Source organism: Gorilla gorilla, chromosome 5 (assembly GCF_029281585.2).
Source record: "Gorilla gorilla gorilla isolate KB3781 chromosome 5, NHGRI_mGorGor1-v2.1_pri, whole genome shotgun sequence".
Lineage (NCBI taxonomy): Eukaryota > Metazoa > Chordata > Mammalia > Primates > Hominidae > Gorilla > Gorilla gorilla.
The window spans coordinates 75,501,942-75,515,975 of record NC_073229.2 but is presented as its reverse complement, the minus strand read 5'-3'; the positions used below and the strand labels follow the sequence as shown (position 1 = coordinate 75,515,975).

The 14,034-nt window shown below is 33.4% G+C and overlaps 1 protein-coding gene across 1 annotated transcript in view; it reads left to right on the top strand.

Annotated features, from left to right (window-relative positions):
• The window catches only part of LOC109023127 (putative inactive beta-glucuronidase-like protein SMA3), a 63,677-nt gene extending 50,304 nt beyond the window's left edge, over nucleotides 1-13,373 (top strand). The window contains exon 7 of the mRNA XM_063707687.1: nucleotides 5,934-13,373. The gene's annotated coding sequence lies outside the window, so the exon portion shown is untranslated. The remainder of the gene's footprint in view (nucleotides 1-5,933) is intronic.
• Nucleotides 13,374-14,034: the final 661 nt, after the last annotated feature.

The following is a 14,034-nucleotide window of genomic DNA, read 5'->3' as shown; positions in this document are numbered from 1 at the left end:
GTTTTGTTTCCTGCAGCAAAGTAATTTTCTGCATGACCAGCAATAACGCAATGTGGGAGATTTTAATAAGCAATTATTTTTAAATTTAAAACTTAAACAGAATGCAGATTGCAATAATATAGCAGAGATGTGCACAAAATTATGAGTCACTTTAAAAACTGTTAACCCTACAATGTGTTCTTGTATGGAACAGTGCAGTAAAATAAACATAACTAAAGCAGAAATATTTCTGTCTCCTAGAAACGCATATATAATATTGAAACTGACAAATAATACCCCCTTTGTATGGCATTCCATAATTTAATGTGTTACCTTGTTTTCATCATTGAAATTAATAGTTTTTTTTTTACTGAAATAAACATTTATGAAAAGAACACATGATAACATTTTTTTTTTTTTTTGGTCAAAGAGAGTTAACATCTGATGTTGGAAAATGATCAATGATAAGAAATGAGATTTTGCAAACTAAAGTCATTGAATATGTTATGGAAAATACAGCCTCTGTCCCTCATTATCATGGTGTGCAAACTGAGGAGTTAAACAATTGAGATCTCTGTGATCTAGTACCCCCATCTCGCCTGTTACTTCCAACTCTGAAGACAGAAATCTATCACCAGATGGATGCAGTATATCTATATCTATATCTATCAATATTATCTATATCTGTGTCTCTATGTATCTATCTAATCTATCATTTTTTGGTAGCTACTTAATCCTCTATTGAAATTAGATTTCATATTGAGACAGGATTGTTCCCCTGACCTCCCTTCATGGGCGGGAAGTGGAGTGGCTTGTTACCCTTAGCCTGCTGCTGGCCACTCCTTGCAAGAGGGAGTGTGCGAGCAAGCAAGTGCAGGAACCAGAAGAAAAGAACACTGGAATCAGCTAGCTGCTTCTCTCTGGTAGGAGCAGGCTCTATGCGTTCCACAGCAGCATCCAATCCCCTGCCCTCTTGGCACCCATTTCTTGTCCGGGGTCCAGAAAGAATCAGGTCACTAATTTTAGGGTAGTGTATGCAGAGGATTTTATTGGGCAATGGATGTGGTTCTCAGTGGAATGGGGAGTTGGAAAGGGGATGGTGCGGGAAGAAGGTGATCTTTCCCTGAAGCCGCACCCTCTGAAGTTAGCTGCGTCTGTCTGTAGTCTGAGATGCTCAGCCGCTTGTATCCTCAACACTCAGCAGCCTGCATCCCCAACCTGTTGCACCATCCGCTTCTATTGCTTGGCCAGCTGAAGTCTTTTTATACTCACAAGATAGGGGGCGGGGCAGGCCAAAAGGGCAATCATTTGGGCGGAAAAATGGGGTCAGCTGTTTTCACTTAGGGCCGAGGTTCTAGGTTGGAGGGTGGAGTTCAGCTGAGAGTCCAGCCATTCTGTGTCAATATTTGATAATACTGAAGGTGAGATTATGAAAACAGAACAGAAGAGCACCTAGAAAGAGTTGAGAGGGAGGTAGAGCACAGCAAGTTTTTGGTCTGAGGGCAGACCTTATCTGGTTACAGGTGAACTCTTTCCAGTAACTCCGTTGGTTGTTTATTCCTTTCTGTTCTATCCCAAAATTTCTTCCTTACTTCTATTGTTTTCAAAGAGTACTTCAAAGGAGTTAAAATAAATAAAAGTAATTTTTTAAAAAATGCTTCATTTTTAACCTGGAAATATACACACTACATCCATTTCAAAAGTTCCTTAAATGATTTTAGAATTGAATGATACCTTAGTTATAAGATGTTAACACTTACTGAATTATTATAAAGTGGTAGGGCTTCTGCTGAGTATTTTGTGTAAGAGATCAGAGTGGCCTTTATATATTTTATATTTCATATAAAATAAATCCCAACCAATCTATCTGCAATTGCTACATTCCAGTTAGGTGAGACTTCAAATTTTCTTACCCAGCCTTTTTTTCCCATAGCCCTTGCTGACATTTCTGATCATTTTATTTAAAACTAAAAATGTCTAATGAATCAATAAAGATTAATGTTAATATTAAGAGAATACCACTGATCACATAAATTGGTAAAGACTTCACTACCAATTTTAATTTTTTAGTCCCTATAAGTATTTATTTAGGAAGAAATACAAGTTTTGAAGGATCATGGTTTGAAAACACAATGGTCATATTTGTTTCCTACCTCAGTTTTATGATCATTAAAATTATCAGAGTTACCATGAGTTCTACTGACAGCAGACTCACTAGAATGTTGCTTGTAAGTTAACTTAACATTTATAAACTATTGAGCTCTAGTCCAGATTATACCAGCACAACTACAGCAGCCATCTATCTTCTTCCTCCCCAGATAGAATTATTTTATGCCATAAAACAATAAAAGAAAATGAAAATCTGTGTCTCACCTCAACACAAACAGAGTTTTAGAATTTAACTTTTTACGTTATCAATGAGCTTTGCATTTTGTGGATAATTTTTTCAAGGAAGCTTTGTTTCTCACCAGTTTGACAAAAGAGTTTTATGCAAAGCAGATGTGGATAAGAAAGAGGAAGGAGATAAAGTTGAAGATGAACAGGAAAAAGAAGACAGAGAAAAGAAGGAGGAAGGGAGTGAAGGAGGAGGAGAAGGCCTGGCATAGAAGCACTGTCATTCCTGGCCCCAGGGCCTGAAGTTCATGACTAATCTAGAGGAAGGTGGAGCCTCAAAGTTGAAAAACTGTGCTTATGTAGGCTATGTGACACTTGTTATGTGCAGCTTATTTAAATAGACTGTAGAGTATGTTCGATGTTGATAGGTGCTATGGAGTAAATTTTTCTTTTAAATTGGCATGTGAAGAGCAGCTGAGGGAAAGTTTACTATTTTAAATTGTGTTAAACTTTGTTATCTGTTACCACGTTTTTCTGTCTTTGCTAATCATTTACTTCTTAAAATAGCTATATTTTACTATAGTTTTTATTTGCATCTATTTTATTAGGAGTGATCATAAATGTCATTTTTATTTACTAAAGGCCCAATTATTTTTTTCCCTTCACCAATTTTGTAATTGGTAAATTTATTCTTTTTCTCAGTAATGTATAACATTTTTAAAATTCTGTATTATGGAAAGTTGCCCTTTGGTTTCTGAGATAATTGGAAATATTTTTCCAAACCATCATTTATACTTTATTCTAATTATTTATAATTTTTTCCAAATGAGGGATTTAAAAATGTTATATAGACAAAATTATGGATCTTCATGACTTCTGGGATTTTCTAATATTGAAAAATAATTTTCCTGTTTCAACATTATTTAAAATCACCCATAACATATTCTATATTGTACTTTTATTTTACTATAGTATTTCTATAATACTTCTATTTTAAGAAGTATATTTTTATGTTTTATATCAGACACAATAGAGATTCTTAAATAATATTTACCTAAGTCAGTGTCTTCAAATAGTTGGGAATATAATTGGAGAGCTACAAAGAGGAAAAATTAAAAAATAATTTATAATTTCAGAAGCAAACTCTGTTATGTGGCACTACTAGTAAGATGAAAATAAGGCCTAGAGTCATAGGTGAAGTCAGGCTTCAAATATTTCTTTAAAGGTGTATATGACTTATAAAGAGAAAAGACGAAGTAACATGACCAAAGTATTAATCTATAGCATTTCTCTTAAAAAGAGTGTTTTTAGGCCAGCTATGGTGGCTCACGTCTATAATCCCAGTACTTTGGGAGGCCAAGGCGGCACTTGAGTTTAGGAGTTGCAGACCAGCTTGGCCAACATGGTGAAACCCTGTCTCTACTAAAGATACAAAAAGTAGCCAAGTGGGTGCCTGTAGCCCCAGTTACTCAGGAAGCTAGGGAAGGATAATTGCTTGAGCCCTGGTAAGTGGAGGTTGCAGTGAGCCGAGATTGCACCACTGCACTCCAGCCTGGGCAATAGAGGGAGACTCCATCTCAAAAAAAAAGAGCTTTTAGTCTTTTTAGTCTTTTGTTTTTCTAATTTTGAAACACAACTGAGGCATCATACTGACACCTATGGTGGAAGGTATAATTTAGCTGACAAACCCTTAGACAGGTATAGCTTTTACAAGTCTTTAGTTTTAATTTTCATCAAGTATTTCACTTTAATATGTTATTTATAGAGTTAATTAAAGAAAACATGAAATTTATGACAAACGGCAATACTTAAGAACATATGGGAACTGAACAAAAAATAATTTTAGTTTTCTTCTTTTAAAGCTATAGACTAGTTTAATTTATTATTACTTTTAATTTAGTTTGTGAAGAAAAAGTTCAGGAGCGTAGTAGCTAAATGAAATACATGTATTATTTTAAATGAGTAATTTAATAGATTTTTATCAGCGTGTTTTACAAGATGGACTAAAGTAAGTTTCATTAACCACATCCAGTTTAATTCCTCAATCTTTTAAGAAGAAAATGCATTAATAGAGATATGTTTAGTGATATTTTATTATGGATATAGTCAGGCTAAAAAGAGAGACATTCATTACTCAAACATACTCCTGAAATTACTTTTAGCAATTGGAATAACTTTATATATGCAATAATCAATTTAGCTTCAATATTATTCTTTCTTGGACTTGATTTCATTTCCAGCAAGTGGAAAGAAAATGAATATACACACAGACAAAATTTTATTTTACTTGCTGTGGAAATATTTTTATGTTATAAATGAGAGATTACACCAATATCAATCTTAAATTGGGTTCATAATACAGTTTCTCAAGGATATGTTCTTGGTCATCATCTTGCCAATCATTATACTCTCTCCCTCATTCACTCAACTAGCAGAACACTATTGGTGCTATGGAGTATTGAGGTTTTCACTCATGGGCCTCGGGAAAGTGTGGGAAACAAGACAGTATGCTCATTGCTGTAGCTGCTATCTCTCAAGAAGGCAAAATCTGTATACTCAGCCCAGTTGTTCCTCTAGTTTTAAACTTTTATTTCTATTGGTATTGTCTCAATATTGGCTCTGGAAGGAACTTGATGCTAAGTTCGGCATCCAGGGAAAGGCATGGTAGATCATGCTTGAGTCAGGCATGATCTGCCACATGTGGGGTATTGACCTATCCTCTGTGGTCACAGAAATGAGAAATGACAGTTAATCAGGTGAAGACCATGTGCAATGGCAAAAGGGCCATTTCTTAAATGGAAAATAGAGTTATTCAAATTAGAGAAGAGATCGAGAAGACAGCAAACAAATGACAACTGCAGTCTACCAGAATTATAGTCTAACAGAAATTACAAAGGAGTTCATGGTGTCTCAAATTCCTGACAGATACTAATTTTCAGGATTCATGGAGGAGATATCAGAATTCCCAAATTATCAGAGAATCACAAAATCATAAATTATTCTTAAATATTTTCAGTGTTCTTTATATTCTACTCATTAATATGGATATCAAGAATGCTTAATAAATTATATTTAATAGTAGCTACAAAAAATTATAGTCTACAGGTAATACCCAAATTCTTGAAAGTTCCAGGAAACACTCAAGATAGTGTTTGATTATTGCAACATTGGCATCTCTTAGCAGCATTAGCCTCCTACACATACTCATATGCAGAATTGCCTAATTAAGGTCATATTTTGCTTCCAAAACTTATTTCTTGGAACGCCACTCATAGGTTTTTATAAAGAATGCTCCCTGCACAAATCTATTACTATTGGATTTATTCACACACAAAAAAAATTGACTCACTTTTAGCCACAAAGCAGGCCTGGATCACACTCTTGTAATAGTGCAAAGGCTGCAAGCAAAACTGACTAGATTCTGACTGCATCTCCATTAGGTGATCCTTTCCAGCTTCCCAGAAAGGGTGAGCTTAGCCTGTTAGTCCTGCCTGTTAGACTTCTGTTTTTGCTTTTTATTTGATGTCAGTGAATTTCTTGGTCCATCAGCCTCGCTATATTGATAGCTAAGTTTACAATAATTTTTTATACTTTTCAAATTTCTGGACTCATATTTTCAGGATTGAAGATTTGGAAGAAGATTAGTTTCCTCGTTAATGTAAGAGAGGGATTCCCTCATGGAAGCACTATATGAAGTTCTAAGATTTCATGCAATTTAATAGTAACAGAACTTTTTAAGAAACTGTTTGGAGGCAGCATGTTGGGGACATGGAATCAAAAAGCGCACCTTGAACCACATGTAAAAATGATGGTAAAAGGCAGGCACATGTATATGTTGGTCCTTATGAGCTCTGCTACCTATTATAGCATTTGTCACAGATTGCATATGCAATAAATGCTTAACTCAAGAGAAAGTTAAGTTCTATCTGCCAATAATCTAACTGTTTATAACATACATATATATTCTAAGGAACCACAGAAAATTGTCAATTTGCACTTACATATTGAGAAGTTAATTTTTATTTCTTGCTGGGTAAAGAATAATTAAATTGTATATTAAACATTGTTTTTATCTCTGTTTTCTTTGTTTTACATCACATCAGCAAAGATCTAGTTAAATAACTCAGTCTCCATTTGTTCATATGAAAATTCATTTTTGTCAATCTATGTTACATCTGCCTTTAATATTTGCCAACTGAATAATCAAGATCATTTGATTAATATTCTCCTTATGTTTGAGGTCAGACCCATGAAATATCACAAGAAACGGCACGGTGATGGATAAAAGTTATAAAATAGAAATACATTTCAAAAAGCACAAAGTCAGGTGGGTCAAGTTCCTTTTACAGCCTCCTAATATCAAGGTTATTTCATTAATTGTTAAAATGATTGTATAATATGGCGGATTTAAAGAACAATGAAGAAATCTATGCAGAGACTGCCAGCTGTCTTCCCTATGGAATTTTCCTCCAAACAACACTACTAATTTCTAATTGATGTCATGGCCAACTGAAATGAAAGATACATTTCTCATCTTTGCATTGAGTAGTGGCATGTGACTAAAAGGATGAAAGTAGAACTATTACATAACGGTTCCTCCTGAGAAATTTTCTACAGAGCTCCCGAAGTGTATTGCTGCATCATCTACACTGCTGTTTGCAATTAGCCAATGTGATGGCTGGAGTTTCATGTTGGATCATGAGGGTGAGATCTATGATGGCCACGATAGAGAAGGAAGTAGAACGTAGCTTGATTCATGGCTGACTTGATTGCTTACATGTGAATATTACTGTAAGAGTGAAATAAACTTCTAGATTTTAAGCCACTATTATTGTGTTTCTGTTATTCACAGCCAAATATAACACATACAGTTGTAGAATATGGTACCAGTAGAGCTATTTTTCAAGAAAACTAAGCCATGTAATTGGTTTGTGTAATTAGTAGGGTGGTGGGAGGTAGGAGCATGTATATCACAGATAGGAAAGCAGGTGACCCTTGTCATGTTTTATTGAATAAGTTAACTTTTCACCTTGGAAGACAAATTGCATATTAACTTAGGATATACTATTAGGAAAAATAATCGCTTAGTTTTGAAATTTTATTGGTGCTATTTCTTGAATCTATTAGAAAAATCCTACAAATGATTGAGTGATTGATGCCTAGGTTAGATGGAATACAAAGAGAGAAAGAAAACAGAGCTTTGCTAAAGGAGCCTTTCTGCCTGAAATCTACAATAGGAGATTTTAAAACTTTCAGGGTTGAAATATCTAACTTCACTGTTATCTCAATTTGTAACCAAAGAGAGAGTGTCTGCATAGCCACAAACTTAGTAGACTTGCATCCTGCTCTGTAAAGATTATGAGCTTGGTAATAAAGATGGCATCCACATTACAAGGAGGATGGCCAGAGCCAAGAGGCTAAAATAAGCATTTAGGAAGATATCACACTTAAAAAAAATCTGTTTAGACAAAGACTTTGATTGTGATTATTTGCATATATAATTGACTAGAAGCAAATAGAAATTTACTACATTTTTCAAGAAATTTTATTGAAAAATAAATCTGAATTGGACCCAATTATTGGACCCAACATTAAAAGCCTTAAGGAATCCCCATGACGGTACATCCATGTTATAGCATGTCCAAATTTCATCAGCATGAAATGGGCTATGAAATCTCTATGTCCCTCAAGAATGTGCACCGAAAGGCAAATGTATAACACATGATGAAGATGTCACAAAGCACAATGGAGAAAGGATATCCTCCCAAAGAGAAGAATCAAAAGCTTAGAGTGTAGTCTAAACAGAAACCTTGCTCTACTACTGAAGTAGAGTCTCTATTTTTTATGCCGAACATTATTTGCTAATTCCAACTGGCTATCAGCTAATGTGCTTCCCAGGTTTTCTCAATGAAATATGTATTCTTATATCATCATTTTATTACATGTGTATGGTGCAAGTAACTAGTGTCTCAGTTTGCAGGTTGCAGGATACTGCAACCTCTTATCTGCATCTGGTTTCAGGATACTGCAATCTCTTATCTGCATCTAGTAGAAAGAACTGCATGTTACTCAGTGATTGTGAACACTTGGCTGCAAATAGATGTGAGTAATGGATGGCATACTAACTATTCTCCTTGGGGAGCAGACAAATGTGTTCTGTATACAGGAAAATGGATATCCATGGATATATTGGTAACCAAAGGAGCAGACTATGGGTAAAGGCTGCTGTTTGCCTGTCCCAGTGCCAATCCCCCTACATTTGGACATTGATTTCTTCCTAGGTACATGGGCACATGTAATGGTGACAATGACAAATAATAGGATTTCTTTACAACTAGATGTGTTCATGTGTCCACATAATGGCAAGTCAGATGTAAACAGTGGCGTTATGTGAAAACTTTTGGAAAAGGTCCTGAAGTGATAACTTTTACATCCTCTTTACCTTTACCTTCTTTACTTCTTCTTCCTTTATTGATGACGAGAGTAACAATGAGTTCGCTTTAAGTCTATTTGTCTGATGATGAAGAGATGCACATCCTAGGGACAGAAAATTGAATTCCAGAAAAAAAGTTCTCTTAATTTTGTAAATGACCATAAACTGGTAAGAATACTCTCTAAACATAAGGCCTCTCACTAGCAAAATATACAAAAAAGCTCCAGGTAAATCATGCTAGAAATTAGCTTTGCAAAATTATAGAAGAGTCCTTTGCATGAAGACAACACAATTCTAACACTGATCCAGAATCCATTTTCATCTAATTCCAGGAGCACAAGTCACTTTACTTCCTGAATGTATTTTCTGATTGAGTGTGGTTGTGTAGAGCTCCTTTTCCACTGAGATTAGAAAGAGTTCCTCTTTTTTCTAAATTTTGAGAAGTATTGATTTTTTAAAATGAAATATGAATTTTGTTCCTGTGATGGTTTTTAGTGAATTTATAAATATGAGTCTGCACAGATTACTTTTCACAAACTATTTATTGTATTTTAGCACTTGGTTTTCCTTTGGGATTCAGGAGCAATATGTGAATAGAGATACTTCTCATTTATATTTTCCATAAAATGGTTAATTAGAAGAAATCTCACTGCTTTTTTAAAAAATAACTTATTCAGGTGAAAATTTTATAACATATAATTCACCATTTTAAGTGAGCAATTCAGTGGCATTTGGTACATTTACAGTGTTGTGCAACCACCACCTCTATCTAGTTCCAAAACAATTCCATCAGGTGAAATTTTAAAACAACCATTAAGCAGTTTCTCATCCTACTCACTCCTTGACAGCCACCAATCTGAACACTTTTTCTATGGATTTTAGGATATTTTATGTAAATATACTCACATATGTCCTTTTTTCTATAGCTTCTTTTAATTAACATGTTTTGGCAGTACATCCATGTTATACATGTCTCAGTAATTAATTTCTTTTTCATGGGTGAATAATATCCCAAATAATATTCCATTTTATGTGTATATCACATTTTGTCTATCTATTTAACCATTGATGGGCATTTGGACTGTTTTCACCATTGGCTATTGTGAATAGCACTACTGTGAACATGAGTGTGCACATAGTTTTCTATTCTAGGAGTGGAATTGTGAGGGTCATATGGTTACTTCTATGTTCATCTTTTTGAGGAATTTCAGACTGATTTTCACAGAGGCTGAACGATTTACATTACCACCAGCGATTAAGGAGGGCTCCAATTTCTTCAGATCTACATCAATAATTATTTTCCATGTTTTTAATTATAGCCACTTTTGCAGGTGTGATAGTAGTAACTTTGTGTGGTTTTGATTGGCATTTGTCTAACAACTAATGACACTGAACATCTTTTCATGTGTTTATTGGCCATTTATATATCTTTGGAGAAATGTCTACCCATGTCCATGATTTATTTATTTAAATTGGGTTGTTTGTCTTTTTGTTGTTGATTGTACGTATTCTTTGTATAGTCTGGGTATGAGGCACTTATTAGAAATATGATTTGCAAACATTTTCTCCTCTTCTCTAGGTTATCATTTTCTTGATAATGTGAAATGTGTTACTCTATATGTGTATGTTGAAACCCTAACCCAGAATGTTACTGTATTTGAAGTTAGGGAATTTAAGGTTAAATGAGGTTATACCTGTGGGATCTTTGATAGGAATGGTGTCCTTATAAGAAGAGGAAGAAGAGCCATGGATGTACTCATAGGGGAATACCTGTGTGAAGACAATGAGAAAGTGACCATCTGAAAGCCAAAAAGAGAGGCCCCATTAGAAACTAAACCTGCAGACACCTTGACCTTGGACTTCCTGTTTCCAAAACTATAAGAAAATAATTTATATTGTTTAAGCTACCCAGTCTGTAGCATTTTGTCTTAGGAAACCTAGAAAAACAATACATGGTTTTTTTTTTTTAATGCCCAAAGGGTTTTAATTTTGATGAAATACAACTATCTGTTTTTTTCTTTTATTGCTTAATTTTGTTGGTCTTATAGCTAAAGAATTCATTGACAAATCTAAGGTCATTTGGATTTAATCATGTTTTCTTCTATGGCTTTCATGCTTTTAGTGCTTATATTTATGCCAATGATCCATGTTCAGTTAATTTTTTATATGGTGTGAGGTAGGAGTCCAGTTTTATTCTTTTGCATGTAGATATTCAGTTGTCTAAACATTATTTTTGAAGAGACTTTCCTTTTCCCATTTAGTCATTTGGCCCTCTTGATTTTTGAATCAGCTGACCATAAACATATGGAATTATTCCTGGACTCCCAATTCTATTACATTGGTATGTCTGCCCTTAGGCCAGCACTACATTGCTTTGATTACTATAGTTTTATAGTAAGTTTTGATACAGGGAAGTGTGAGTCCTCAATTTTTTTTAAAGATTGTTTTGTTTATCTTGTGCCTCTTGCAATTCCATATGAATTTGATATTTGATTTTTACATTTTGCAAAAAAAGGCCATTGGAATTTTGATAGAGATTACATTGACTCTGTAGATCACTTTTGGTTGTAATGACATCTTAATAAAATATGAAGTCTCACATCAATGAACCCAAGATAGTTTTCCTACTTATTTGGATTTTCTTTAATTTCTTTTAGCAATTAAAAAAATTCAATATACAAATCTTTAATGACCACCATCACACACCCCACTAGACATAACCAAATTTATTTCTAGTTATTTCATTGTTTTGGATGCCACTATCATAGTTTTTTTAATTTTAAATTTAAATTTTTAATTTCTGGTATATTTTGAAACACTACTGATTTTTGCTTGTTGATCTTGTATCCTGCAATGCTGATGATTTTATTTATTAATTCTAGTAGCTTTTTTATGTATTTTTTTAGATTTCCTGTATTTAGGATCATGCCATCTGCCAGTAGAAAAAGTTGTATTATATTCTTCCCAATTTGAATGACATTTATTTCTTTTTCTTTTTAAATTTCCCTGGGTAGAAATTCTAGTACAGTGGTGAAAGTGTGCATCCCTGTCTTTTTCCTGATTTTAGGGGAAGCTTTCAGATGTTCACCACAACAATTGTATTAGCTGTGGATTTCTAAAATATGGGCTTGATCATGTTGAGGAAGTTACTTTCTATTTCTGCTTATTTAATGTTTTTGTTATGGAAGAGTATAGGACTTTTTGTTCAGGATAAGTTGAGATAATCAATTTTTGTTTTTATTATTTAATGAATGTGGTGTATTACACTGATTGGTTTTCTCATGTTGAATCAAATTTGCATCCCTGAGATAAATCCCAATTGGCTGCAGTATATAATCTATATAATATGCTGTTATATTTGGTTTACTAGTATTTGAGAATGTTTATATCTACATTCATAAGTGATGTTGGTCTGTTAGTTTTCCTTTCTTATGAAGTCTTTTTCTGGCTATAGTGCTTGGGTAATGCTGGTCTCATAGAATGAGTTAGAAAGGGTTCTGTCTTTTATCAAAGAGTTTGAGAAGGATTGGTAGTAGCTTTCTTTATATGTTTAGTAAAGTTAACAAATTGAAACCATCTGGTCATGAACTTTTATTTGTTAAGAGGTTTTCTAATATTGATTCAATTTCTTTGCTTATTCTAAATGTGTTCAGATTTTCCACTTCTTGAGTCAATTTGGTAATTTATTTGTTTCTAGGAATTTGTCCATTTCATCTAGTTTACCTAATTTTTGACATATAAAATTATATATGGAACTTTCTAAAATATTTAAAAATTTCTGTAATGTCAATAGTAATGTCCCCTCTTTTGTTACCAATTTGTTATTTGAATCTTCTCTTTTTTTTTTTGTCAATCTACCTAAAAATTTGTCAATTTTGTTGGTCTCTTCAAAAAAATATACGTTTGTTTTCATTGATTTTCTCTATTGTTTTTCCATTCTATATTTCATTTGAATACATTTTTAAACTTTATCTTTATTATTTCATTCCTTCTGGGAGGTTTGGGTCTCATTTTTTTTTTCATGATAATCTAGTTGTTTATTGTATAAGATTAAGTATTTATTTGAAACCTGTATGTTCTTTAATGTAGGCATTCACTACTATAAATTTACTTCTGAGGAGCATCTCTGCCGCATTCCATGTTTTAGTATGTTGTGTTTTAATTTGTATTCATAACTAGAGGGAAACAGAGGTGACGGAGAAAAAGACTTACAAATATCATCCACTTGCAAAGTATAGACTTGTTTGTATTGTAATATGAATAAAAAAATTACGAGACAGATAAGAAAATTTGAACACTGACCATTGATGCAGTTACAGTTAATTTTAAAATCAAGGTTAATAACATTTTAGTTATTTTAAAGAATTATAGTAATTTAGAGATGTATTCTGAATATTTTTAAATGAAAAGATATGCCTGGGATTTCTTCCAAAATGAATCTTATAGGTTGGGAAGAAAATGAGAACATAGTAGAAACAAGACTGACGATGAGTTGTTGAGGTTGGGCAATGTGTACACTAAATCTTATTTTATCTTATTTTACTGTGTATACTGTTAAAGCTTGCATTATTTTCATAAATGCATTTGCTAAATGCAACTGTTATCAAATAAAGTGGATTGTGCTCTACTCATGCATTATTTTATTTGAATATTAGGTTTCCAGTTAAATGGTTTCCAGTTAAAACTTTCAATTTAATTTACAAAGATTTTTACATTACATATAAAGTGACCAAAGAAGCAGAACTTTAAAAATTAAATTTAATTGCCTGGAAATACATGAGAACTAAAAGTGTAATTAGACTGACACTGAAATTACCCTTCAAAATTTCGTATCTTTTAGGAACTTATATAATACAATTCATATCATTAAGGCTTAATCTTCTGAAACACTAATCGATAAAGATGAAGTTTTTAGATAACAAATAATGTCAGAGACCATTGGAAGTCCTCAGCAATTGTAAATCTGTGAGCTTACAATACAATTTGGCCAAGGCAAATTATAGTCATTCTGAAGAAATTCTTGGGGAAAAAAATGACCTTTTCTAGAACTGAAAGCCCTCAACATCAAGGACCTTTGGTAAATGGGCCTGATGTGTTGCCCTCAACAGAGAGAACAGCAGAAATAATTTTATGACCATTTTAGATAATGCACAGTATTGTTTTACCTCGATTTTTCTTATGTGCAGAAATGTTTACCACCAACACAAAAGTCCTGTTAAGAGATGTTTGTTAATGCTACAGCATCTTCACCAGCCCTATCATCTTCTGATTTAGACTGCTGCCTACAA